Here is a 27,942-nt window from a genome sequence, read left to right on the forward strand (position 1 = left end):
TTTAGAGCTAAAATTACCATGTTTAAAGTGATTTTCATGCTTCCAGGGGCCCGGGAAGTGAATTAAATACCATTTGGAGGCATTTAATGTTCACGCAAAAACGGCTGATTTTTGACAAAAGAGATAACACCCCCCCATTACGTCATGCTTCAGAAAGGTGAAAAATGGTCCGTTTTCAAATGTTTTATTTTTGAACGTCAGTTCACATTTGTAGGTTGATCATCAGATTTAGAGCTAAATTTAGCATGTTTAAAGTGATTTTCATGCTTCCAGGGGCCCGGGAAGTGGATTAAATACCATTTGGAGGCATTTAATGTTCAAGCAAAAACAGCTTATTTTTGACAAAAGAGATAACACCCCCCCATTACGTCATGCTTCAGAAAGGTGAAAAATGGTCCGTTTTGAAATGTTTTATTTTTGAATGTCAGTTCACGTTTGTAGGTGGATTATCAGTTTTCGAGCTAAAATTAGCATGTTTAAAGTGATTTTCATGCTTCAAGGGGCCCGGGAAGTGAATTAAATACCATTTGGAGGCATTTAATGTTCAAGCAAAAACAGCTGATTTTTGACAAAAGAGATAACACCCCCCCCATTACGTCATGCTTCAGAAAGGTGAAAAATGGTCCGTTTTCAAATGTTTTATTTTTGAACGTCAGTTCACATTTGTAGGTTGATCATCAGTTTTAGAGCTAAATTTAGCATGTTTAAAGTGATTTTCATGCTTCCAGGGGCCCAGGAAGTGAATTAAATACCATTTGGAGGCATTTAATGTTCAAGCAAAAACGGGTGATTTTTGACAAAAGAGATAACACCCCCCCATTACGTCATGCTTCAGAAAGGTGAAAAATGGTCCGTTTTCAAATGTTTTATTTTTGAACGTCAGTTCACATTTGTAAGTGGATCACCAGTTTTAGAGCTAAAATTAGCATGTTTAAAGTGATGGTCATGCTTCCAGGGGCCCTAAACACAAGATTTGTGGAATCATTAAAAGTGCACGAAAAAGCGCCAATTTACTCACTCTGAGGTCTCAAAAAGTGTTTCTTCACCCTGGGAAGTGAATTAAATACCATTTGGAGGCATTTAATGTTCAAGCAAAAACGGCTGAGTTTTTACAAAAGAGATAACACCCCCCCATTACGTCATGCTTCAGAAAGGTGAAAAATGGTCCGTTTTTAAATGTTTTATTTTTGAACGTCAGTTCACATTTGTAGGTGGATCATCAGTTTTAGAGCTAAAATTACCATGTTTAAAGTGATTTTCCTGCTTCCAGGGGCCCTAAACACAAGATTTGTGGAATGGTTAAAAGTGCATGAAAAAGCGCCAATTTACTCACTCTGAGGTCTCAAAAAGTGTTTCTTCACCCTGGGAAGTGAATTAAATACCATTTGGAGGCATTTAATGTTCAAGCAAAAACGGCTGAGTTTTTACAAAAGAGATAACACCCCCCCATTACGTCATGCTTCAGAAAGGTGAAAAATGGTCCGTTTTCAAATGTTTTATTTTTGAACGTTAGTTCACATTTGTGGGTGGATCATCAGTTTTAGAGCTAAAATTACCATGTTTAAAGTGATTTTCCTGCTTCCAGGGGCCCTAAACACAAGATTTGTGGAATGGTTAAAAGTGCATGAAAAAGCGCCAATTTACTCACTCTGAGGTCTCAAAAAGTGTTTCTTCACCCTGGGAAGTGAATTAACTACCATTTGGAGGCATTTAATGTTCAAGCAAAAACGGCTGAGTTTTTACAAAAGAGATAACACCCCCCCATTACGTCATGCTTCAGAAAGGTGAAAAATGGTCTGTTTTCAAATGTTTTATTTTTGAACGTCAGTTCACATTTGTAGGTGGATCATCAGTTTTAGAGCTAAAATTACCATGTTTAAAGTGATTTTCATGCTTCCAGGGGCCCTAAACACAAGATTTGTGGAATGGTTAAAAGTGCATGAAAATGGGCAATTTACTCACTCTGAGTTCTCAAAAAGTGTTTCTTCTCCCCGGGAAGTGAATTAAATACCATTTGGAAGCATTTAATGTTCAAGTAAAAACAGCTGACTTTTTTACAAAAGAGATGACACCCCCCCATTACGTCATGCTTCAGAAAGGTGAAAAATGGTCCGTTTTCAAATGTTTTGTTTTTGAACGTCAGTTCACATTTGTAGGTGGATCATCAGTTTTAGAGCTAAAATTACCATGTTTAAAGTGATTTTCATGCTTCCAGGGGCCCTAAACACAAGATTTGTGGAATGGTTAAAAGTACATGAAAATGGCCAATTTACTCACTCTGAGTTCTCAAAAAGTGTTTCTTCGCCCCGGGAAGTGAATTAAATACCATTTGGAGGCATTTAATGTTCAAGCAAAAACGGCTGATTTTTGACAAAAGCGGTAACACCCCCTCATTACGTCATGCTTCAGAAAGGTGAAAAATGGTCTGTTTTCAAATGTTTTATTTTTGAATGTCAGTTCACGTTTGTAGGTGGATCATTAGTTTTAGAGCTAAAATTAGCATGTTTAAAGTGATTTTCATTCTTCCAGGGGCCCGGGAAGTGAATTAAATACCATTTGGAGGCATTTAATGTTCAAGCAAAAACAGCAGATTTTTGACAAAAGAGATAACACCCCCCCAGTACGTCATGGTTCAGAAAGGTGAAAAATGGTCTGTTTTCAAATGTTTTATTTTTGAACGTCAGTTCACATTTGTAGGTTGATCATCAGTTTTAGAGCTAAAATTACCATGTTTAAAGTGATTTTCATGCTTCCAGGGGCCCGGGAAGTGAATTAAATACCATTTGGAGGCCTTTAATGTTCAAGCAAAAACAGCTGATTTTTGACAAAAGAGATAATACCCCACCATTACGTCATGCTTCAGAAAGGTGAAAAATGGTCCGTTTTCAAATGTTTTATTTTTGAACTTCAGTTCACATTTGTAGGTTGATCATCAGTTTTAGAGCTAAATTTAGCATGTTTAAAGTGATGTTCATGCTTCCAGGGGCCCGGGAAGTGAATTAAAAACCATTTGGAGGTATTTAATGTTCAAGCAAAAACTGCTGATTTTTGACAAAAGAGATAACACCCCCCGATTACGTCATGCTTCAGAAAGGTGAAAAATGGTCCGTTTTCAAATGTTTTATTTTTGAATGCCAGTTCACATTTGTAGGTGGATCATCAGTTTTAGAGCTAAAATTAGCATGTTTAAAGTGATTTTCATGCTTCCAGGGGCCCTAAACACAAGATTTGTGGAATGGTTAAAAGTGCATGAAAATGGCCAATTTACTCACTCTGAGGTCTCAAAAAGTATTTTTTCTCCCCAGGAAGTGAATTAAATACCATTTGGAGGCATTTAATGTTCAAGCAAAAACAGCTGATTTTTGACAAAAGAGATAACACCCCCCCATTACGTCATGCTTCAGAAAGGTGAAAAATGGTCTGTTTTCAAATGTTTTATTTTTGAATGTCAGTTCACGTTTGTAGGTGGATCATTAGTTTTAGAGCTAAAATTAGCATGTTTAAAGTGATTTTGATTCTTCCAGGGGCCCGGGAAGTGAATTAAATACCATTTGGAGGCATTTAATGTTCAAGCAAAAACAGCAGATTTTTGACAAAAGAGATAACACCCCCCCAGTACGCCATGGTTCAGAAAGGTGAAAAATGGTCTGTTTTCAAATGTTTTATTTTTCAACGTCAGTTCACATTTGTAGGTTGATCATCAGTTTTAGAGCTAAAATTACCATGTTTAAAGTGATTTTCATGCTTCCAGGGGCCCAGGAAGTGAATTAAATACCATTTGGAGGCCTTTAATGTTCAAGCAAAAACAGCTGTTTTTTGACAAAAGAGATAACACCCCCCCCATTACGTCATGCTTCAGAAAGGTGAAAAATGGTCCGTTTTCAAATGTTTTATTTTTGAACGTCAGTTCACATTTGTAGGTTGATCATCAGTTTTAGAGCTAAATTTAGCATGTTTAAAGTGATGTTCATGCTTCCAGGGGCCCGGGAAGTGAATTAAAAACCATTTGGAGGTATTTAATGTTCAAGCAAAAACGGCTAATTTTTGACAAAAGAGATAACACCCCCCGATTACGTCATGCTTCAGAAAGGTGAAAAATGGTCCGTTTTCAAATGTTTTATTTTTGAATGTCAGTTCACATTTGTAGGTGGATCATCAGTTTTAGAGCTAAAATTAGCATGTTTAAAGTGATTTTCATGCTTCCAGGGGCCCTAAACACAAGATTTGTGGAATGGTTAAAAGTGCATGAAAATGGCCAAGTTACTCACTCTGAGGTCTCAAAAAGTATTTCTTCTCCCCAGGAAGTGAATTAAATACCATTTGGAGGCATTTAATGTTCAAGCAAAAACAGCTGATTTTTGACAAAAGAGATAACACCCCCCCATTACGTCATGCTTCAGAAAGGTGAAAAATGGTCTGTTTTCAAATGTTTTATTTTTGAATGTCAGTTCAAGTTTGTAGGTGGATCATTAGTTTTAGAGCTAAAGTTAGCATGTTTAAAGTGATTTTCATGCTTCCAGGGGCCCGGGAAGTGAATTAAATACCATTTGGAGGCATTTAATGTTCAAGCAAAAACAGCAGATTTTTGACAAAAGAGATAACACCCCCCCCATTACGTCATGCTTCAGAAAGGTGAAAAATGGTCCGTTTTCAAATGTTTTATTTTTGAACGTCAGTTCACATTTGTAGGTTGATCATCAGTTTTAGAGCTAAATTTAGCATGTTTAAAGTGATTTTCATGCTTCCAGGGGCCCTAAACACAAGATTTGTGGAATGGTTAAAAGTGCATGAAAATGGCCAATTTACTCACTCTGAGGTCTCAAAAAGTGTTTCTTCACCCCGGGAAGTGAATTAAATACCATTTGGAGGCATTTAATGTTCAAGCAAAAACAGCAGATTTTTGACAAAAGAGATAACACCCCCCTAGTACGTCATGGTTCAGAAAGGTGAAAAATGGTCTGTTTTCAAATGTTTTATTTTTGAACGTCAGTTCACATTTGTAGGTTGATCATCAGTTTTAGAGCTAAATTTAGCATGTTTAAAGTGATTTTCATGCTTCCAGGGGCCCGGGAAGTGAATTAAATACCATTTGGAGGCATTTAATGTTCAAGCAAAAATGGCAGATTTTTGACAAAAGAGATAACACCCCCCCCATTACGTCATGCTTCAGAAAGGTGAAAAATGGTCCGTTTTCAAATGTTTTATTTTTGAACGTCAGTTCACATTTGTAGGTGGATCATCAGTTTTAGAGCTAAAATTAGCATGTTTAAAGTGATTTTCATGCTTCCAGGGGCCCTAAACACAAGATTTGTGGAATGGTTAAAAGTGCATGAAAATGGCCAATTTACTCACTCTGAGGTCTCAAAAAGTGTTTCTTCACCCCGGGAAGTGAATTAAATACCATTTGGAGGCATTTAATGTTCAAGCAAAAACTGCTGATTTTTGACAAAAGAGATAACACCCCCCATTACGTCATGCTTCAGAAAGGTGAAAAATGGTCCGTTTTCAAATGTTTTATTTTTGAACGTCAGTTCACATTTGTAGGTGGATCATCAGTTTTAGAGCTAAAATTACCATGTTTAAAGTGATTTTCATGCTTCCAGGGGCCCTAAACACAAGATTTTTTGAATGGTTAAAAGTGCATGAAAATGGCCAATTTACTCACTCTGAGTTCTCATAAAGTGTTTCTTCTCCCCGGGAAGTGAATTAAATACCATTTGGAGGCATTTAATGTTCAAGCAAAAACAGCTGATTTTTGACAAAAGAGATGACACCCCCCCATTACGTCATGCTTCAGAAAGGTGAAAAATGGTCCGTTTTCAAATGTTTTGTTTTTTAACGTCAGTTCACATTTGTAGGTGGATCATCAGTTTTAGAGCTAAAATTACCATGTTTAAAGCGATTTTCATGCTTCCAGGGGCCCTAAACACAAAATTTGTGGAATGGTTAAAAGTACATGAAAATGGCCAATTTACTCACTCTGAGTTCTCAAAAAGTGTTTCTTCGCCCCGGGAAGTGAATTAAATACCATTTGGAGGCATTTAATGTTCAAGCAAAAACGGCTGATTTTTGACAAAAGCGGTAACACCCCCCCATTGCGTCTTGCTTCAGAAAGGTGAAAAATGGTCCGTTTTCAAATGTTTTGTTTTTGAACGTCAGTTCACATTTGTAGGTGGATCATCAGTTTTAGTGCTAAAATTACCATGTTTAAAGTGATTTTCATGCTTCCAGGGGCCCTAAACACAAGATTTGTGGAATGGTTAAAAGTGCATGAAAATGGCCAATTTACTCACTCTGAGGTCTCAAAAGGTGTTTCTTCACCCCGGGAAGTGAATTAAATACCATTTGGAGGCATTTAATGTTCAAGCAAAAATGGCTGATTTTTGACAAAAGAAATAACACCACCCCATTACGTCTTGCTTCAGAAAGGTGAAAAATGGTCCGTTTTCAAATGTTTTATTTTTGAACGTCAGTTCACATTTGCAGGTGGATCATCATTTTTAGAGCTAAAATTACCATGTTTAAAGTGATTTTCCTTCTTCCAGTAACCCGGGCAGTAAATTAAATACCATTTGGAGGCATTTAATGTTCAAGCAAAAACGGCTGTTTTTTGACAAAAGAGATAACACCCCTCCATTACGTCTTGCTTCAGAAAGGTGAAAAATGGTCAGCTTTCAAATGTTTTATTTTTGAACGTCAGTTCACATTTGTAGGTTGATCATCAGTTTTAGAGCTAAAATGACCATGTTTAAAGTGATTTTCATGCTTCCAGGGGCCCGGGAAGTGAATTAAATACCATTTGGAGGCATTTAATGTTCAAGCGAAAACGGCTGATTTTTTACAAAAGTGATAACCCCCCCCCATTACGTCATGCTTCAGAAAGGTGAAAAATGGTCTGTTTTCAAATGTTTTATTTTTGAACGTCAGTTCACATTTGTAGGTGGATCATCAGTTTTAGAGCTAAATTTAGCATGTTTAAAGTGATTTTCATGCTTCCAGGGGCCCGGGAAGTGAATTAAATACCATTTGGAGGCATTTAATGTTCAAGCAAAAACGGCTGATTTTTGACAAAAGAGATAACACCCCCCCACTACGTCATGCTTCAGAAAGGTGAAAAATGGTCCATTTTGAAATGTTTTATTTTTGAATGTCAGTTCACGTTTGTAGGTGGATTATCAGTTTTCGAGCTAAAATTAGCATGTTTAAAGTGATTTTCATGCTTCAAGGGGCCCGGGAAGTGAATTAAATACCATTTGGAGGCATATAATGTTCAAGCAAAAACAGCTGATTTTTGACAAAAGAGATAACACCCCTCCATTACGTCTTGCTTCAGAAAGGTGAAAAATGGTCGGCTTTCAAATGTTTTATTTTTGAACGTCAGTTCACATTTGTAGGTTGATCATCAGTTTTAGAGCTAAAATGACCATGTTTAAAGTGATTTTCATGCTTCCAGGGGCCCGGGAAGTGAATTAAATACCATTTGGAGGCATTTAATGTTCAAGCGAAAACGGCTGATTTTTTACAATAGTGATAACCCCCCCATTACGTCATGCTTCAGAAAGGTGAAAAATGGTCCGTTTTTAAATGTTTTATTTTTGAACGTCAGTTCACATTTGTAGGTGGATCATCAGTTTTAGAGCTAAATTTAGCATGTTTAAAGTGATTTTCATGCTTCCAGGGGCACGGAAAGTGAATTAAAAACCATTTAGAGGCATTTATTGTTCAAGCAAAAACGGCTGATTTTTGACAAAAGAGATAACACCCCCCCCCACTACGTCATGCTTCAGAAAGGTGAAAAATGGTCCGTTTTCAAATGTTTTATTTTTGAACGTCAGTTCACATTTGTAGGTGGATCATCAGTTTTAGAGCTAAAATTACCATGTTTAAAGTGATTTTCATGCTTCCAGGGGCCCTAAACACAAGATTTCTTGAATGGTTAAAAGTGCATGAAAATGGCCAATTTACTCACTCTGAGTTCTCATAAAGTGTTTCTTCTCCCCGGGAAGTGAATTAAATACCATTTGGAGGCATTTAATGTTCAAGCAAAAATGGCTGATTTTTTACAAAAGAGATAACACCCCCACATTACGTCTTGCTTCAGAAAGGTGAAAAATGGTCCGTTTTCAAATGTTTTGTTTTTGAACGTCAGTTCACATTTGTAGGTGGATCATCAGTTTTAGAGCTAAAATTACCATGTTTAAAGTGATTTTCATGCTTCCAGGGGCCCTAAACACAAGATTTGTGGAATGGTTAAAAGTACATGAAAATGGCCAATTTACTCACTCTGAGTTCTCAAAAAGTGTTTCTTCGCCCCGGGAAGTGAATTAAATACCATTTGGAGGCATTTAATGTTCAAGCAAAAACGGCTGATTTTTGAGAAAAGCGGTAACACCCCCCCATTACGTCTTGCTTCAGAAAGGTGAAAAATGGTCCGTTTTCAAATGTTTTGTTTTTGAACGTCAGTTCACATTTGTAGGTTGATCATCAATTTTAGAGCTAAAATTACCATGTTTAAAGTGATTTTCTTGCTTCCAGGGGCCCGGGAAGTGAATTAAATACCATTTGGAGGCATTTAATGTTCAAGCAAAAATGTCCGATTTTTGACAAAAGAGATAACACCCCCCCATTAGGTCATGCTTCAGAAAGGTGAAAAATGGTCCGTTTTCAAATGTTTTATTTTTGAACGTCAGTTCACATTTGTAGGTGGATCATCAGTTTTAGTGCTAAAATTACCATGTTTAAAGTGATTTTCATGCTTCCAGGGGCCCTAAACACAAGATTTGTGGAATGGTTAAAAGTGCATGAAAATGGCCAATCTACTCACTCTGAGGTCTCAAAAAGTATTTCTTCACCCCTGGAAGTGAATTAAATACCATTTGGAGGCATTTAATGTTCAAGCAAAAACAGCAGATTTTGGACAAAAGAGATAACACCCCCCATTACGTCATGCTTCAGAAAGGTGAAAAATGGTCCGTTTTCAAATGTTTTATTTTTGAACGTCAGTTCACATTTGTAGGTTGATCATCAGTTTTAGAGCTAAAATGAGCATGTTTAAAGTGATTTTCATGCTTCCAGGGGCCCGGGAAGTGAATTAAATACCATTTGGAGACATGTAATGGTCAAGCAAAAACAGCTAATTTTTGACAAAAGAGATAACACCCCCCCATTACATCATGCTTCAGAAAGGTGAAAAATGGTCCATTTTCAAATGTTTTATTTTTGAACGTCAGTTCAAATTTGTAGGTTGATCATCAGTTTTAGAGCTAAATTTAGCATGTTTAAAGTGATTTTCATGCTTCCAGGCGCCCGGGAAGTGAATTAATTAGCATTTGGAGGCATTTAATGTTCAAGCAAAAACGGCTGATTTTTGACAAAAGCGGTAACACCCCCCCATTACGTCTTGCTTCAGAAAGGTGAAAAATGGTCCGTTTTCAAATGTTTTGTTTTTGAACGTCAGTTCACATTTGTAGGTTGATCATCAATTTTAGAGCTAAAATTACCATGTTTAAAGTGATTTTCTTGCTTCCAGGTGCCCGGGAAGTGAATTAAATACCATTTGGAGGCATTTAATGTTCAAGCAAAAATGGCCGATTTTTGACAAAAGAGATAACACCCCCCATTACGTCTTGCTTCAGAAAGGTGAAAAATGTTACGTTTTCAAATGTTTTATTTTTGAACGTCAGTTCACATTTGTAGGTGGATCATCAGTTTTAGAGCTAAAATTACCATGTTTAAAGTGATTTTCATGCTTCCAGGGGCCCGGGAAGTGAATTAAATACCATTTGGAGGCATTTAATGTTCAAGCGAAAACGGCTGATTTTTTACAAAAGTGATAACACCCCCCCATTACGTCATGCTTCAGAAAGGTGAAAAATGGTCCGTTTTCAAATGTTTTATTTTTGAACGTCAGTTCACATTTGTAGGTTGATCATCAGATTTAGAGCTAAATTTAGCATGTTTAAAGTGATTTTCATGCTTCCAGGGGCCCGGGAAGTGGATTAAATACCATTTGGAGGCATTTAATGTTCAAGCAAAAACAGCTTATTTTTGACAAAAGAGATAACACCCCCCATTACGTCATGCTTCAGAAAGGTGAAAAATGGTCCGTTTTGAAATGTTTTGTTTTTGAATGTCTGTTCACGTTTGTAGGTGGATTATCAGTTTTCTAGCTAAAATTAGCATGTTTAAAGTGATTTTCATGCTTCAAGGGGCCCGGGAAGTGAATTAAATACCATTTGGAGGCATTTAATGTTCAAGCAAAAACAGCTGATTTTTGACAAAAGAGATAACACCCCCCCATTACGTCATGCTTCAGAAAGGTGAAAAATGGTCCGTTTTCAAATGTTTTATTTTTGAACGTCAGTTCACATTTGTAGGTTGATCATCAGTTTTAGAGCTAAATTTAGCATGTTTAAAGTGATTTTCATGCTTCCAGGGGCCCAGGAAGTGAATTACATACCATTTGGAGGCATTTAATGTTCAAGCAAAAACGGGTGATTTTTGACAAAAGAGATAACACCCCCCCATTACGTCATGCTTCAGAAAGGTGAAAAATGGTCCGTTTTCAAATGTTTTATTTTTGAACGTCAGTTCACATTTGTCAGTGGATCACCAGTTTTAGAGCTAAAATTAGCATGTTTAAAGTGATTTTCATGCTTCCAGGGGCCCTAAACACAAGATTTGTGGAATCATTAAAAGTGCATGAAAATGGCCAATTTACTCACTCTGAGGTCTCAAAAAGTGTTTCTTCACCCCGGGAAGTGAATTAAATACCATTTGGAGGCATTTAATGTTCAAGCAAAAACTGCTGATTTTTGACAAAAGAGATAACACCCCCCATTACGTCTTGCTTCAGAAAGGTGGAAAATGGTCCGTTTTCAAATGTTTTATTTTTGAATGTTAGTTCACATTTGTAGGTGGAATGGTTAAAAGTGCATGAAAAAGCGCCAATTTACTCACTCTGAGGTCTCAAAAAGTGTTTCTTCACCCTGGGAAGTGAATTAAATACCATTTGGAGGCATTTAATGTTCAAGCAAAAACGGCTGAGTTTTTACAAAAGAGATAACACCCCCCCATTACGTCATGCTTCAGAAAGGTGAAAAATGGTCCGTTTTCAAATGTTTTATTTTTGAACGTCAGTTCACATTTGTAGGTGGATCATCAGTTTTAGAGCTAAAATTACCATGTTTAAAGTGATTTTCATGCTTCCAGGGGCCCTAAACACAAGATTTGTGGAATGGTTAAAAGTGCACGAAAATGGGCAATTTACTCACTCTGAGTTCTCAAAAAGTGTTTCTTCTCCCCGGGAAGTGAATTAAATACCATTTGGAAGCATTTAATGTTCAAGTAAAAACAGCTGATTTTTTACAAAAGAGATGACACCACCCCATTACGTCATGCTTCAGAAAGGTGAAAAATGGTCCGTTTTCAAATGTTTTGTTTTTGAACGTCAGTTCACATTTGTAGGTGGATCATCAGTTTTAGAGCTAAAATTACCATGTTTAAAGTGATTTTCATGCTTCCAGGGGCCCTAAACACAAGATTTGTGGAATGGTTAAAAGTACATGAAAATGGCCAATTTACTCACTCTGAGTTCTCAAAAAGTGTTTCTTCGCCCCGGGAAGTGAATTAAATACCATTTGGAGGCATTTAATGTTCAAGCAAAAACGGCTGATTTTTGACAAAAGCGGTAACACCCCCTCATTACGTCATGCTTCAGAAAGGTGAAAAATGGTCTGTTTTCAAATGTTTTATTTTTGAATGTCAGTTCACGTTTGTAGGTGGATCATTAGTTTTAGAGCTAAAATTAGCATTTTTAAAGTGATTTTCATTCTTCCAGGGGCCCGGGAAGTGAATTAAATACCATTTGGAGGCATTTAATGTTCAAGCAAAAACAGCTGATTTTTGACAAAAGAGATAACACCCCCAATTACGTCATGCTTCAGAAAGGTGAAAAATGGTCTGTTTTCAAATGTTTTATTTTTGAATGTCAGTTCACGTTTGTAGGTGGATCATTAGTTTTAGAGCTAAAATTAGCATGTTTAAAGTGATTTTCATGCTTCCAGGTGCCCGGGAAGTGAATTAAATACCATTTGGAGGCATTTAATGTTCAAGCAAAAACAGCAGATTTTTGACAAAAGAGATAACACCCCCCATTACGTCATGCTTCAGAAAGGTGAAAAATGGTCCGTTTTCAAATGTTTTATTTTTGAACGTCAGTTCACATTTGTAGGTTGATCATCAGTTTTAGAGCTAAATTTAGCATGTTTAAAGTGATGTTCATGCTTCCAGGGGCCCGGGAAGTGAATTAAAAACCATTTGGAGGTATTTAATGTTCAAGCAAAAACGGCTGATTTTTGACATAGGAGATAACACCCCCCGATTACGTCATGCTTCAGAAAGGTGAAAAATGCTCCGTTTTCAAATGTTTTATTTTTGAATGTCAGTTCACATTTGTAGGTGGATCATCAGTTTTAGAGCTAAAATTACCATGTTTAAAGTGATTTTCATGCTTCCAGGGGCCCTAAACACAAGATTTGTGGAATGGTTAAAAGTGCATGAAAATGGCCAATTTACTCACTCTGAGGTCTCAAAAAGTATTTCTTCTCCCCGGGAAGTGAATTAAATACCATTTGGAGGCATTTAATGTTCAAGCAAAAACAGCTGATTTTTGACAAAAGAGATAACACCCCCCCATTACGTCATGCTTCAGAAAGGTGAAAAATGGTCTGTTTTCAAATGCTTTATTTTTGAATGTCAGTTCACGTTTGTAGGTGGATCATTAGTTTTAGAGCTAAAATTAGCATGTTTAAAGTGATTTTCATTCTTCCAGGGGCCCGGGAAGTGAATTAAATACCATTTGGAGGCATTTAATGTTCAAGCAAAAACAGCAGATTTTTGACAAAAGAGATAACACCCCCCCAGTACGTCATGGTTCAGAAAGGTGAAAAATGGTCTGTTTTCAAATGTTTTATTTTTCAACGTCAGTTCACATTTGTAGGTTGATCATCAGCTTTAGAGCTAAAATTACCATGTTTAAAGTGATTTTCATGCTTCCAGGGGCCCGGGAAGTGAATTAAATACCATTTGGAGGCCTTTAATGTTCAAGCAAAAACAGCTGTTTTTTGACAAAAGAGATAACACCCCCCCATTACGTCATGGTTCAGAAAGGTGAAAAATGGTCCGTTTTCAAATGTTTTCTTTTTGAACGTCAGTTCACATTTGTAGGTTGATCATCAGTTTTAGAGCTAAATTTAGCATGTTTAAAGTGATGTTCATGCTTCCAGGGGCCCGGGAAGTGAATTAAAAACCATTTGGAGGTATTTAATGTTCAAGCAAAAACGGTTTATTTTTGACAAAAGAGATAACACCCCCCGATTACGTCATGCTTCAGAAAGGTGAAAAATGGTCCGTTTTCAAATGTTTTATTTTTGAATGTCAGTTCACATTTGTAGGTGGATCATCAGTTTTAGAGCTAAAATTAGCATGTTTAAAGTGATTTTCATGCTTCCAGGGGCCCTAAACACAAGATTTGTGGAATGGTTAAAAGTGCATGAAAATGGCCAATTTACTCACTCTGAGGTCTCAAAAAGTATTTCTTCTCCCCGGGAAGTGAATTAAATACCATTTGGAGGCATTTAATGTTCAAGCAAAAACAGCTGATTTTTGACAAAAGAGATAACACCCCCCCATTACGTCATGCTTCAGAAAGGTGAAAAATGGTCTGTTTTCAAATGTTTTATTTTTGAATGTCAGTTCACGTTTGTAGGTGGATCATTAGTTTTAGAGCTAAAATTAGCATGTTTAAAGTGATTTTCATTCTTCCAGGGGCCCGGGAAGTGAATTAAATACCATTTGGAGGCATTTAATGTTCAAGCAAAAACAGCAGATTTTTGACAAAAGAGATAACACCCCCCCAGTACGTCATGGTTCAGAAAGGTGAAAAATGGTCTGTTTTCAAATGTTTTATTTTTCAACGTCAGTTCACATTTGTAGGTTGATCATCAGCTTTAGAGCTAAAATTACCATGTTTAAAGTGATTTTCATGCTTCCAGGGGCCCGGGAAGTGAATTAAATACCATTTGGAGGCCTTTAATGTTCAAGCAAAAACAGCTGTTTTTTGACAAAAGAGATAACACCCCCCCATTACGTCATGCTTCAGAAAGGTGAAAAATGGTCCGTTTTCAAATGTTTTATTTTTGAACGTCAGTTCACATTTGTAGGTTGATCATCAGTTTTAGAGCTAAATTTAGCATGTTTAAAGTGATGTTCATGCTTCCAGGGGCCCGGGAAGTGAATTAAAAACCATTTGGAGGTATTTAATGTTCAAGCAAAAACGGCTCATTTTTGACAAAAGAGATAACACCCCCCGATTACGTCATGCTTCAGAAAGGTGAAAAATGGTCCGTTTTCAAATGTTTTATTTTTGAATGTCAGTTCACATTTGTAGGTGGATCATCAGTTTTAGAGCTAAAATTAGCATGTTTAAAGTGATTTTCATGCTTCCAGGGGCCCTAACACAAGATTTGTGGAATGGTTAAAAGTGCATGAAAATGGCCAATTTACTCACTCTGAGGTCTCAAAAAGTATTTCTTCTCCCCGGGAAGTGAATTAAATACCATTTGGAGGCATTTAATGTTCAAGCAAAAACAGCTGATTTTTGACAAAAGAGATAACACCCCCCCATTACGTCATGCTTCAGAAAGGTGAAAAATGGTCTGTTTTCAAATGTTTTATTTTTGAATGTCAGTTCACGTTTGTAGGTGGATCATTAGTTTTAGAGCCAAAATTAGCATGTTTAAAGTGATTTTCATGCTTCCAGGGGCCCGGGAAGTGAATTAAATACCATTTGGAGGCATTTAATGTTCAAGCAAAAACAGCAGATTTTTGACAAAAGAGATAACACCCCCTTAGTACGTCATGGTTCAGAAAGGTGAAAAATGGTCTGTTTTCAAATGTTTTATTTTTGAACGTCAGTTCACATTTGTAGGTTGATCATCAGTTTTAGAGCTAAATTTAGCATGTTTAAAGTTATTTTCATGCTTCCAGGGGCCCGGGAAGTGAATTAAATACCATTTGGAGGCATTTAATGTTCAAGCAAAAATGGCAGATTTTTGACAAAAGAGATAACACCCCCCATTACGTCATGCTTCAGAAAGGTGAAAAATGGTCCGTTTTCAAATGTTTTATTTTTGAACGTCAGTTCACATTTGTAGGTGGATCATCAGTTTTAGAGCTAAAATTACCATGTTTAAAGTGATTTTCATGTTTCCAGGGGCCCTAAACACAAGATTTCTTGAATGGTTAAAAGTGCATGAAAATGGCCAATTTACTCACTCTGAGTTCTCATAAAGTGTTTCTTCTCCCCGGGAAGTGAATTAAATACCATTTGGAGGCATTTAATGTTCAAGCAAAAACAGCTGATTTTTGACAAAAGAGATGACACCCTCCCATTACGTCATGCTTCAGAAAGGTGAAAAATGGTCCGTTTTCAAATGTTTTGTTTTTGAATGTCAGTTCACATTTGTAGGTGGATCATCAGTTTTAGAGCTAAAATTACCATGTTTAAAGTGATTTTCATGCTTCCAGGGGCCCTAAACACAAAATTTGTGGAATGGTTAAAAGTACATGAAAATGGCCAATTTACTCACTCTGAGTTCTCAAAAAGTGTTTCTTCGCCCCGGGAAGTGAATTAAATACCATTTGGAGGCATTTAATGTTCAAGCAAAAACGGCTGATTTTTGACAAAAGCGGTAACACCCCCCCATTACGTCTTGCTTCAGAAAGGTGAAAAATGGTCCGTTTTCAAATGTTTTGTTTTTGAACGTCAGTTCGCATTTGTAGGTTGATCATCAATTTTAGAGCTAAAATTACCATGTTTAAAGTGATTTTCTTGCTTCCAGGGGCCCGGGAAGTGAATTAAATACCATTTGGAGGCATTTAATGTTCAAGCAAAAATGGCCGATTTTTGACAAAAGAGATAACACCCCCCATTAGGTCATGCTTCAGAAAGGTGAAAAATGGTCCGTTTTCAAATGTTTTATTTTTGAACGTCAGTTCACATTTGTAGGTGGATCATCAGTTTTAGTGCTAAAATTACCATGTTTAAAGTGATTTTCATGCTTCCAGGGGCCCTAAACACAAGATTTGTGGAATGGTTAAAAGTGCATGAAAATGGCCAATTTACTCACTCTGAGGTCTCAAAAAGTGTTTCTTCACCCCGGGAAGTGAATTAAATACCATTTGGAGGCATTTAATGTTCAAGCAAAAATGGCTGATTTTTGACAAAAGAAATAACACCACCCCATTACGTCTTGCTTCAGAAAGGTGAAAAATGGTCCGTTTTCAAATGTTTTATTTTTGAACGTCAGTTCACATTTGCAGGTGGATCATCATTTTTAGAGCTAAAATTACCATGTTTAAAGTGATTTTCATTCTTCCAGGAACCCGGGCAGTAAATTAAATACCATTTGGAGGCATTTAATGTTCAAGCAAAAACGGCTGTTTTTTGACAAAAGAGATTACACCCCTCCATTACGTCTTGCTTCAGAAAGGTGAAAAATGGTCGGCTTTCAAATGTTTTATTTTTGAACGTCAGTTCACATTTGTAGGTTGATCATCAGTTTTAGAGCTAAAATGACCATGTTTAAAGTGATTTTCATGCTTCCAGGGGCCCGGGAAGTGAATTAAATACCATTTGGAGGCATTTAATGTTCAAGCGAAAACGGCTGATTTTTTACAAAAGTGATAACCCCCCCCCCCATTACGTCATGCTTCAGAAAGGTGAAAAATGGTCCGTTTTCAAATGTTTTATTTTTGAACGTCAGTTCACATTTGTAGGTGGATCATCAGTTTTAGAGCTAAATTTAGCATGTTTAAAGTGATTTTCATGCTTCCAGGGGCCCGGGAAGTGAATTAAATACCATTTGGAGGCATTTAATGTTCAAGCAAAAACGGCTGATTTTTGACAAAAGAGATAACACCCCCCCACTACGTCATGCTTCAGAAAGGTGAAAAATGGTCCATTTTGAAATGTTTTATTTTTGAATGTCAGTTCACGTTTGTAGGTGGATTATCAGTTTTCGAGCTAAAATTAGCATGTTTAAAGTGATTTTCATGCTTCAAGGGGCCCGGGAAGTGAATTAAATACCATTTGGAGGCATATAATGTTCAAGCAAAAACAGCTGATTTTTGACAAAAGAGATAACACCCCTCCATTACGTCTTGCTTCAGAAAGGTGAAAAATGGTCGGCTTTCAAATGTTTTATTTTTGAACGTCAGTTCACATTTGTAGGTTGATCATCAGTTTTAGAGCTAAAATGACCATGTTTAAAGTGATGTTCATGCTTCCAGGGGCCCGGGAAGTGAATTAAATACCATTTGGAGGCATTTAATGTTCAAGCGAAAACGGCTGATTTTTTACAAAAGTGATAACCCCCCCATTACGTCATGCTTCAGAAAGGTGAAAAATGGTCCGTTTTCAAATGTTTTATTTTTGAACGTCAGTTCACATTTGTAGGTGGATCATCAGTTTTAGAGCTAAAATTACCATGTTTAAAGTGATTTTCATGCTTCCAGGGGCCCTAAACACAAGATTTCTTGAATGGTTAAAAGTGCATGAAAATGGCCAATTTACTCACTCTGAGTTCTCATAAAGTGTTTCTTCTCCCGGGGAAGTGAATTAAATACCATTTGGAGGCATTTAATGTTCAAGCAAAAACAGCTGATTTTTGACAAAAGAGATGACACCCCCCCATTACGTCATGCTTCAGAAAGGTGAAAAATGGTCCGTTTTCAAATGTTTTGTTTTTGAACGTCAGTTCACATTTGTAGGTGGATCATCAGTTTTAGAGCTAAAATTACCATGTTTAAAGTGATTTTCATGCTTCCAGGGGCCCTTAACACAAGATTTGTGGAATGGTTAAAAGTACATGAAAATGGCCAATTTACTCACTCTGAGTTCTCAAAAAGTGTTTCTTCGCCCCGGGAAGTGAATTAAATACCATTTGGAGGCATTTAATGTTCAAGCAAAAACGGCTGATTTTTGACAAAAGCGGTAACACCCCCCCATTACGTCTTGCTTCAGAAAGGTGAAAAATGGTCCGTTTTCAAATGTTTTGCTTTTGAACGTCAGTTCACATTTGTAGGTTGATCATCAATTTTAGAGCTAAAATTACCATGTTTAAAGTGATTTTCTTGCTTCCAGGGGCCCGGGAAGTGAATTAAATACCATTTGGAGGCATTTAATGTTCAAGCAAAAATGGCCGATTTTTGACAAAAGAGATAACACCCCCCCATTAGGTCATGCTTCAGAAAGGTGAAAAATGGTCCGTTTTCAAATGTTTTATATTTGAACGTCAGTTCACATTTGTAGGTGGATCATCAGTTTTAGTGCTAAAATTACCATGTTTAAAGTGATTTTCATGCTTCCAGGGGCCCTAAACACAAGATTTGTGGAATGGTTAAAAGTGCATGAAAATGGCCAATTTACTCACTCTGAGGTCTCAAAAAGTGTTTCTTCACCCCGGGAAGTGAATTAAATACCATTTGGAGGCATTTAATGTTCAAGCAAAAATGGCAGATTTTTGACAAAAGAAATAACACCACCCCATTACGTCTTGCTTCAGAAAGGTGAAAAATGGTCCGTTTTCAAATGTTTTATTTTTGAACGTCAGTTCACATTTGTAGGTGGATCATCATTTTTAGAGCTAAAATTACCATGTTTAAAGTGATTTTCATGCTTCCAGGAACCCGGGCAGTAAATTAAATACCATTTGGAGGCATTTAATGTTCAAGCAAAAACGGCAGTTTTTTGACAAAAGAGATAACACCCCTCCATTACGTCTTGCTTCAGAAAGGTGAAAAATGGTCGGCTTTCAAATGTTTTATTTTTGAACGTCAGTTCACATTTGTAGGTGGATCATCATTTTTAGAGCTAAAATTACCATGTTTAAAGTGATTTTCTTGCTTCCAGGGGCCCGGGAAGTGAGTTAAATACCATTTGGAGGCATTTAATGTTCAAGCAAAAACGGCAGTTTTTTGACAAAAGAGATAACACCCCTCCATTACGTCTTGCTTCAGAAAGGTGAAAAATGGTCGGCTTTCAAATGTTTTATTTTTGAACGTCAGTTCACATTTGTAGGTGGATCATCAGTTTTAGAGCTAAATTTAGCATGTTTAAAGTGATTTTCATGCTTCCAGGGGCACGGAAAGTGAATTAAAAACCATTTAGAGGCATTTAATGTTCAAGCAAAAACGGCTGATTTTTGACAAAAGAGATAACACCCCCCCCCCACTACGTCATGCTTCAGAAAGGTGAAAAATGGTCCGTTTTCAAATGTTTTATTTTTGAACGTCAGTTCACATTTGTAGGTGGATCATCAGTTTTAGAGCTAAAATTACCATGTTTAAAGTGATTTTCATGCTTCCAGGGGCCCTAAACACAAGATTTCTTGAATGGTTAAAAGTGCATGAAAATGGCCAATTTACTCACTCTGAGTTCTCATAAAGTGTTTCTTCTCCCCGGGAAGTGAATTAAATACCATTTGGAGGCATTTAATGTTCAAGCAAAAACAGCTGATTTTTGACAAAAGAGATGACACCCCCCATTACGTCATGCTTCAGAAAGGTGAAAAATGGTCCGTTTTCAAATGTTTTGTTTTTGAACGTCAGTTCACATTTGTAGGTGGATCATCAGTTTTAGAGCTAAAATTACCATGTTTAAAGTGATTTTCATGCTTCCAGGGGCCCTAAACACAAGATTTGTGGAATGGTTAAAAGTACATGAAAATGGCCAATTTACTCACTCTGAGTTCTCAAAAAGTGTTTCTTCGCCCCGGGAAGTGAATTAAATACCATTTGGAGGCATTTAATGTTCAAGCAAAAACGGCTGATTTTTGACAAAAGCGGTAACACCCCCCCATTACGTCTTGCTTCAGAAAGGTGAAAAATGGTCCGTTTTCAAATGTTTTGTTTTTGAACGTCAGTTCACATTTGTAGGTTGATCATCAATTTTAGAGCTAAAATTACCATGTTTAAAGTGATTTTCTTGCTTCCAGGGGCCCGGGAAGTTAATTAAATACCATTTGGAGGCATTTAATGTTCAAGCAAAAATGGCCGATTTTTGACAAAAGAGATAACACCCCCCCATTAGGTCATGCTTCAGAAAGGTGAAAAATGGTCCGTTTTCAAATGTTTTATTTTTGAACGTCAGTTCACATTTGTAGGTGGATCATCAGTTTTAGTGCTAAAATTACCATGTTTAAAGTGATTTTCATGCTTCCAGGGGCCCTAAACACAAGATTTGTGGAATGGTTAAAAGTGCATGAAAATGGCCAATTTACTCACTCTGAGGTCTCAAAAAGTGTTTCTTCACCCCGGGAAGTGAATTAAATACCATTTGGAGGCATTTAATGTTCAAGCAAAAATGGCTGATTTTTGACAAAAGAAATAACACCACCCCATTACGTCTTGCTTCAGAAAGGTGAAAAATGCTCCGTTTTCAAATGTTTTATTTTTGAACGTCAGTTCACATTTGTAGGTGGATCATCATTTTTAGAGCTAAAATTACCATGTTTAAAGTGATTTTCTTGCTTCCAGGGGCCCGGGAAGTGAATTAAATACCATTTGGAGGCATTTAATGTTCAAGCAAAAACGGCAGTTTTTTGACAAAAGAGATAACACCCCTCCATTACGTCTTGCTTCAGAAAGGTGAAAAATGGTCGGCTTTCAAATGTTTTATTTTTGAACGTCAGTTCACATTTGTAGGTGGATCATCAGTTTTAGAGCTTAATTTAGCATGTTTAAAGTGATTTTCATGCTTCCAGGGGCACGGAAAGTGAATTAAAAACCATTTAGAGGCATTTAATGTTCAAGCAAAAACGGCTGATTTTTGACAAAAGAGATAACACCCCCCCCACTACGTCATGCTTCAGAAAGGTGAAAAATGGTCCGTTTTCAAATGTTTTATTTTTGAACGTCAGTTCACATTTGTAGGTGGATCATCAGTTTTAGAGCTAAAATTACCATGTTTAAAGTGATTTTCATGCTTCCAGGGGCCCTAAACACAAGATTTCTTGAATGGTTAAAAGTGCATGAAAATGGCCAATTTACTCACTCTGAGTTCTCATAAAGTGTTTCTTCTCCCCGGGAAGTGAATTAAATACCATTTGGAGGCATTTAATGTTCAAGCAAAAACAGCTGATTTTTGACAAAAGAGATGACACCCCCATTACGTCATGCTTCAGAAAGGTGAAAAATTGGTCCGTTTTCAAATGTTTTATTTTTGAACGTCAGTTCACATTTGTAGGTGGATCATCAGTTTTAGAGCTAAAATTACCATGTTTAAAGTGATTTTCATGCTTCCAGGGGCCCTAAACACAAGATTTGTGGAATGGTTAAAAGTACATGAAAATGGCCAATTTACTCACTCTGAGTTCTCAAAAAGTGTTTCTTCGCCCCGGGAAGTGAATTAAATACCATTTGGAGGCATTTAATGTTCAAGCAAAAACGGCTGATTTTTGACAAAAGCGGTAACACCCCCCCATTACGTCTTGCTTCAGAAAGGTGAAAAATGGTCCGTTTTCAAATGTTTTGTTTTTGAACGTCAGTTCACATTTGTAGGTTGATCATCAATTTTAGAGCTAAAATTACCATGTTTAAAGTGATTTTCTTGCTTCCAGGGGCCCGGGAAGTTAATTAAATACCATTTGGAGGCATTTAATGTTCAAGCAAAAATGGCCGATTTTTGACAAAAGAGATAACACCCCCCCATTAGGTCATGCTTCAGAAAGGTGAAAAATGGTCCGTTTTCAAATGTTTTATTTTTGAACGTCAGTTCACATTTGTAGGTGGATCATCAGTTTTAGTGCTAAAATTACCATGTTTAAAGTGATTTTCATGCTTCCAGGGGCCCTAAACACAAGATTTGTGGAATGGTTAAAAGTGCATGAAAATGGCCAATTTACTCACTCTGAGGTCTCAAAAAGTGTTTCTTCACCCCGGGAAGTGAATTAAATACCATTTGGAGGCATTTAATGTTCAAGCAAAAATGGCTGATTTTTGACAAAAGAAATAACACCACCCCATTACGTCTTGCTTCAGAAAGGTGAAAAATGGTCCGTTTTCAAATGTTTTATTTTTGAACGTCAGTTCACATTTGTAGGTGGATCATCATTTTTAGAGCTAAAATTACCATGTTTAAAGTGATTTTCATGCTTCCAGGAACCCGGGCAGTAAATTAAATACCATTTGGAGGCATTTAATGTTCAAGCAAAAACTGCAGTTTTTTGACAAAAGAGATAACACCCCCCCATTACGTCATGCTTCAGAAAGGTGAAAAATGGTGTTTTCAAATGTTTTATTTTTGAATGTCAGTTCACGTTTGTAGGTGGATCATTAGTTTTAGAGATAAAATTAGCATGTTTAAAGTGATTTTCATGCTTCCAGGTGCGCGGGAAGTGAATTAAATACCATTTGGAAGCATTTAATGTTCAAGCAAAAACAGCAGATTTTTGACAAAAGAGATAACACCCCCCCATTACGTCATGCTTCAGAAAGGTGAAAAATGGTCCGTTTTCAAATGTTTTATTTTTGAACGTCAGTTCACATTTGTAGGTTGATCATCAGTTTTAGAGCTAAATTTAGCATGTTTAAAGTGATGTTCATGCTTCCTGGGGCCCGGGAAGTGAATTAAATACCATTTGGAGGCATTTAATGTTCAAGCAAAAACAGCAGATTTTTGACAAAAGAGATAACACCCCCCCATTACGTCATGCTTCAGAAAGGTGAAAAATGGTCCGTTTTCAAATGTTTTATTTTTGAATGTCAGTTCACATTTGTAGGTGGATCATCAGTTTTAGAGCTAAAATTAGCATGTTTAAATATTTTCATGCTTCCAGGGGCCCTAAACACAAGATTTGTGGAATGGTTAAAAGTGCATGAAAATGGCCAATTTACTCACTCTGAGGTCTCAAAAAGTATTTCTTCTCCCCGGGAAGTGAATTAAATACCATTTGGAGGCATTTAATGTTCAAGCAAAAACAGCTGATTTTTGACAAAAGAGATAACACCCCCCCATTACGTCATGCTTCAGAAAGGTGAAAAATGGTCCGTTTTCAAATGTTTTATTTTTGAATGTCAGTTCACGTTTGTAGGTGGATCATTAGTTTTAGAGCTAAAATTAGCATGTTTAAAGTGATTTTCATTCTTCCAGGGGCCCGGGAAGTAAATTAAATACCATTTGGAGGCATTTAATGTTCAAGCAAAAACAGCAGATTTTTGACAAAAGAGATAACACCCCCCCAGTACGTCATGGTTCAGAAAGGTGAAAAATGGTCTGTTTTCAAATGTTTTATTTTTCAACGTCAGTTCACATTTGTAGGTTGATCATCAGTTTTAGAGCTAAAATTATAATGTTTAAAGTGATTTTCATGCTTCCAGGGGCCCGGGAAGTGAATTAAATACCATTTGGAGGCCTTTAATGTTCAAGCAAAAACAGCTGTTTTTTGACAAAAGAGATAACACCCCCCCATTACGTCATGCTTCAGAAAGGTGAAAAATGGTCCGTTTTCAAATGTTTTATTTTTGAACGTCAGTTCACATTTGTAGGTTGATCATCAGTTTTAGAGCTAAATTTAGCATGTTTAAAGTGATGTTCATGCTTCCAGGGGCCCGGGAAGTGAATTAAAAACCATTTGGAGGTATTTAATGTTCAAGCAAAAACGGCTCATTTTTGACAAAAGAGATAACACCCCCCGATTACGTCATGCTTCAGAAAGGTGAAAAATGGTCCGTTTTCAAATGTTTTATTTTTGAATGTCAGTTCACATTTGTAGGTGGATCATCAGTTTTAGAGCTAAAATTAGCATGTTTAAAGTGATTTTCATGCTTCCAGGGGCCCTAAACACAAGATTTGTGGAATGGTTAAAAGTGCATGAAAATGGCCAATTTACTCACTCTGAGGTCTCAAAAAGTATTTCTTCTCCCCGGGAAGTGAATTAAATACCATTTGGAGGCATTTAATGTTCAAGCAAAAACAGCTGATTTTTGACAAAAGAGATAACACCCCCCCATTACGTCATGCTTCAGAAAGGTGAAAAATGGTCTGTTTTCAAATGTTTTATTTTTGAATGTCAGTTCACGTTTGTAAGTGGATCATTAGTTTTAGAGCTAAAATTAGCATGTTTAAAGTGATTTTCATGCTTCCAGGGGCCCGGGAAGTGAATTAAATACCATTTGGAGGCATTTAATGTTCAAGCAAAAACAGCAGATTTTTGACAAAAGAGATAACACCCCCCTAGTACGTCATGGTTCAGAAAGGTGAAAAATGGTCTGTTTTCAAATGTTTTATTTTTGAACGTCAGTTCACATTTGTAGGTTGATCATCAGTTTTAGAGCTAAATTTAGCATGTTTAAAGTGATTTTCATGCTTCCAGGGGCCCGGGAAGTGAATTAAATACCATTTGGAGGCATTTAATGTTCAAGCAAAAATTGCAGATTTTTGACAAAAGAGATAACACCCCCCCCCATTACGTCATGCTTCAGAAAGGTGAAAAATGGTCCGTTTTCAAATGTTTTATTTTTGAACATCAGTTCACATTTGTAGGTGGATCATCAGTTTTAGAGCTAAAATTAGCATGTTTAAAGTGATTTTCATGCTTCCAGGGGCCCTAAACACAAGATTTGTGGAATGGTTAAAAGTGCATGAAAATGGCCAATTTACTCACTCTGAGGTCTCAAAAAGTGTTTCTTCACCCCGGGAAGTGAATTAAATACCATTTGGAGGCATTTAATGTTCAAGCAAAAACTGCTGATTTTTGACAAAAGAGATAACACCCCCCATTACGTCATGCTTCAGAAAGGTGAAAAATGGTCCGTTTTCAAATGTTTTATTTTTGAACGTCAGTTCACATTTGTAGGTGGATCATCAGTTTTAGAGCTAAAATTACCATGTTTAAAGTGATTTTCATGCTTCCAGGGGCCCTAAACACAAGATTTCTTGAATGGTTAAAAGTGCATGAAAATGGCCAATTTACTCACTCTGAGTTCTCATAAAGTGTTTCTTCTCCCCGGGAAGTGAATTAAATACCATTTGGAGGCATTTAATGTTCAAGCAAAAACAGCTGATTTTTGACAAAAGAGATGACACCCCCCCATTACGTCATGCTTCAGAAAGGTGAAAAATGGTCCGTTTTCAAATGTTTTGTTTTTGAACGTCAGTTCACATTTGTAGGTGGATCATCAGTTTTAGAGCTAAAATTACCATGTTTAAAGTGATTTTCATGCTTCCAGGGGCCCTAAACACAAAATTTGTGGAATGGTTAAAAGTACATGAAAATGGCCAATTTACTCACTCTGAGTTCTCAAAAAGTGTTTCTTCGCCCCGGGAAGTGAATTAAATACCATTTGGAGGCATTTAATGTTCAAGCAAAAACGGCTGATTTTTGACAAAAGCGGTAACACCCCCCCATTACGTCTTGCTTCAGAAAGGTGAAAAATGGTCCGTTTTCAAATGTTTTGTTTTTGAACGTCAGTTCACATTTGTAGGTTGATCATCAATTTTAGAGCTAAAACTACCATGTTTAAAGTGATTTTCTTGCTTCCAGGGGCCCGGGAAGTGAATTAAATACCATTTGGAGGCATTTAATGTTCAAGCAAAAATGGCTGATTTTTGACAAAAGAGATAACACCCCCCCATTAGGTCATGCTTCAGAAAGGTGAAAAATGGTCCGTTTTCAAATGTTTTATTTTTGAACGTCAGTTCACATTTGTAGGTGGATCATCAGTTTTAGTGCTAAAATTACCATGTTTAAAGTGATTTTCATGCTTCCAGGGGCCCTAAACACAAGATTTGTGGAATGGTTAAAAGTGCATGAAAATGGCCAATTTTCTCACTCTGAGGTCTCAAAAAGTGTTTCTTCACCCCGGGAAGTGAATTAAATACCATTTGGAGGCATTTAATGTTCAAGCAAAAATGGCTGATTTTTGACATAAGAAATAACACCACCCCATTACGTCTTGCTTCAGAAAGGTGAAAAATGGTCCGTTTTCAAATGTTTTATTTTTGAACGTCAGTTCACATTTGCAGGTGGATCATCATTTTTAGAGCTAAAATTACCATGTTTAAAGTGATTTTCATTCTTCCAGGAACCCGGGCAGTAAATTAAATACCATTTGGAGGCATTTAATGTTCAAGCAAAAACGGCTGTTTTTTGACAAAAGAGATAACACCCCTCCATTACGTCTTGCTTCAGAAAGGTGAAAAATGGTCGGCTTTCAAATGTTTTATTTTTGAACGTCAGTTCACATTTGTAGGTTGATCATCAGTTTTAGAGCTAAAATGACCATGTTTAAAGTGATTTTCATGCTTCCAGGGGCCCGGGAAGTGAATTAAATACCATTTGGAGGCATTTAATGTTCAAGCGAAAACGGCTGATTTTTTACAAAAGTGATAACCCCCCCCCATTACGTCATGCTTCAGAAAGGTGAAAAATGGTCCGTTTTCAAATGTTTTATTTTTGAACGTCAGTTCACATTTGTAGGTGGATCATCAGTTTTAGAGCTAAATTTAGCATGTTTAAAGTGATTTTCATGCTTCCAGGGGCCCGGGAAGTGAATTAAATACCATTTGGAGGCATTTAATGTTCAAGCAAAAACGGCTGATTTTTGACAAAAGAGAAAACACCCCCCCACTACGTCATGCTTCAGAAAGGTGAAAAATGGTCCATTTTGAAATGTTTTATTTTTGAATGTCAGTTCACGTTTGTAGGTGGATTATCAGTTTTCGAGCTAAAATTAGCATGTTTAAAGTGATTTTCATGCTTCAAGGGGCCCGGGAATTGAATTAAATACCATTTGGAGGCATATAATGTTCAAGCAAAAACAGCTGATTTTTGACAAAAGAGATAACACCCCTCCATTACGTCTTGCTTCAGAAAGGTGAAAAATGGTCGGCTTTCAAATGTTTTATTTTTGAACGTCAGTTCACATTTGTAGGTTGATCATCAGTTTTAGAGCTAAAATGACCATGTTTAAAGTGATTTTCATGCTTCCAGGGGCCCGGGAAGTGAATTAAATACCATTTGGAGGCATTTAATTTTCAAGCGAAAACGGCTGAATTTTTACAATAGTGATAACCCCCCCATTACGTCATGCTTCAGAAAGGTGAAAAATGGTCCGTTTTCAAATGTTTTAATTTTGAACGTCAGTTCACATTTGTAGGTGGATCATCAGTTTTAGAGCTAAATTTAGCATGTTTAAAGTGATTATCATGCTTCCAGGGGCACGGAAAGTGAATTAAAAACCATTTAGAGGCATTTAATGTTCAAGCAAAAACGGCTGATTTTTGACAAAAGAGATAACACCCCCCCCCACTACGTCATGCTTCAGAAAGGTGAAAAATGGTCCGTTTTCAAATGTTTTATTTTTGAACGTCAGTTCACATTTGTAGGTGGATCATCAGTTTTAGAGCTAAAATTACCATGTTTAAAGTGATTTTCATGCTTCCAGGGGCCCTAAACACAAGATTTCTTGAATGGTTAAAAGTGCATGAAAATGGCCAATTTACTCACTCTGAGTTCTCATAAAGTGTTTCTTCTCCCCGGGAAGTGAATTAAATACCATTTGGAGGCATTTAATGTTCAAGCAAAAACAGCTGATTTTTGACAAAAGAGATGACACCCCCCCATTACGTCATGCTTCAGAAAGGTGAAAAATGGTCCGTTTTCAAATGTTTTGTTTTTGAACGTCAGTTCACATTTGTAGGTGGATCATCAGTTTTAGAGCTAAAATTACCATGTTTAAAGTGATTTTCATGCTTCCAGGGGCCCTAAACACAAGATTTGTGGAATGGTTAAAAGTACATGAAAATGGCCAATTTACTCACTCTGAGTTCTCAAAAAGTGTTTCTTCGCCCCGGGAAGTGAATTAAATACCATTTGGAGG

The sequence above is a fragment of the Lissotriton vulgaris genome, unplaced genomic scaffold (genome assembly GCF_964263255.1).
Source record: "Lissotriton vulgaris unplaced genomic scaffold, aLisVul1.2 SCAFFOLD_266, whole genome shotgun sequence".
Lineage (NCBI taxonomy): Eukaryota > Metazoa > Chordata > Amphibia > Caudata > Salamandridae > Lissotriton > Lissotriton vulgaris.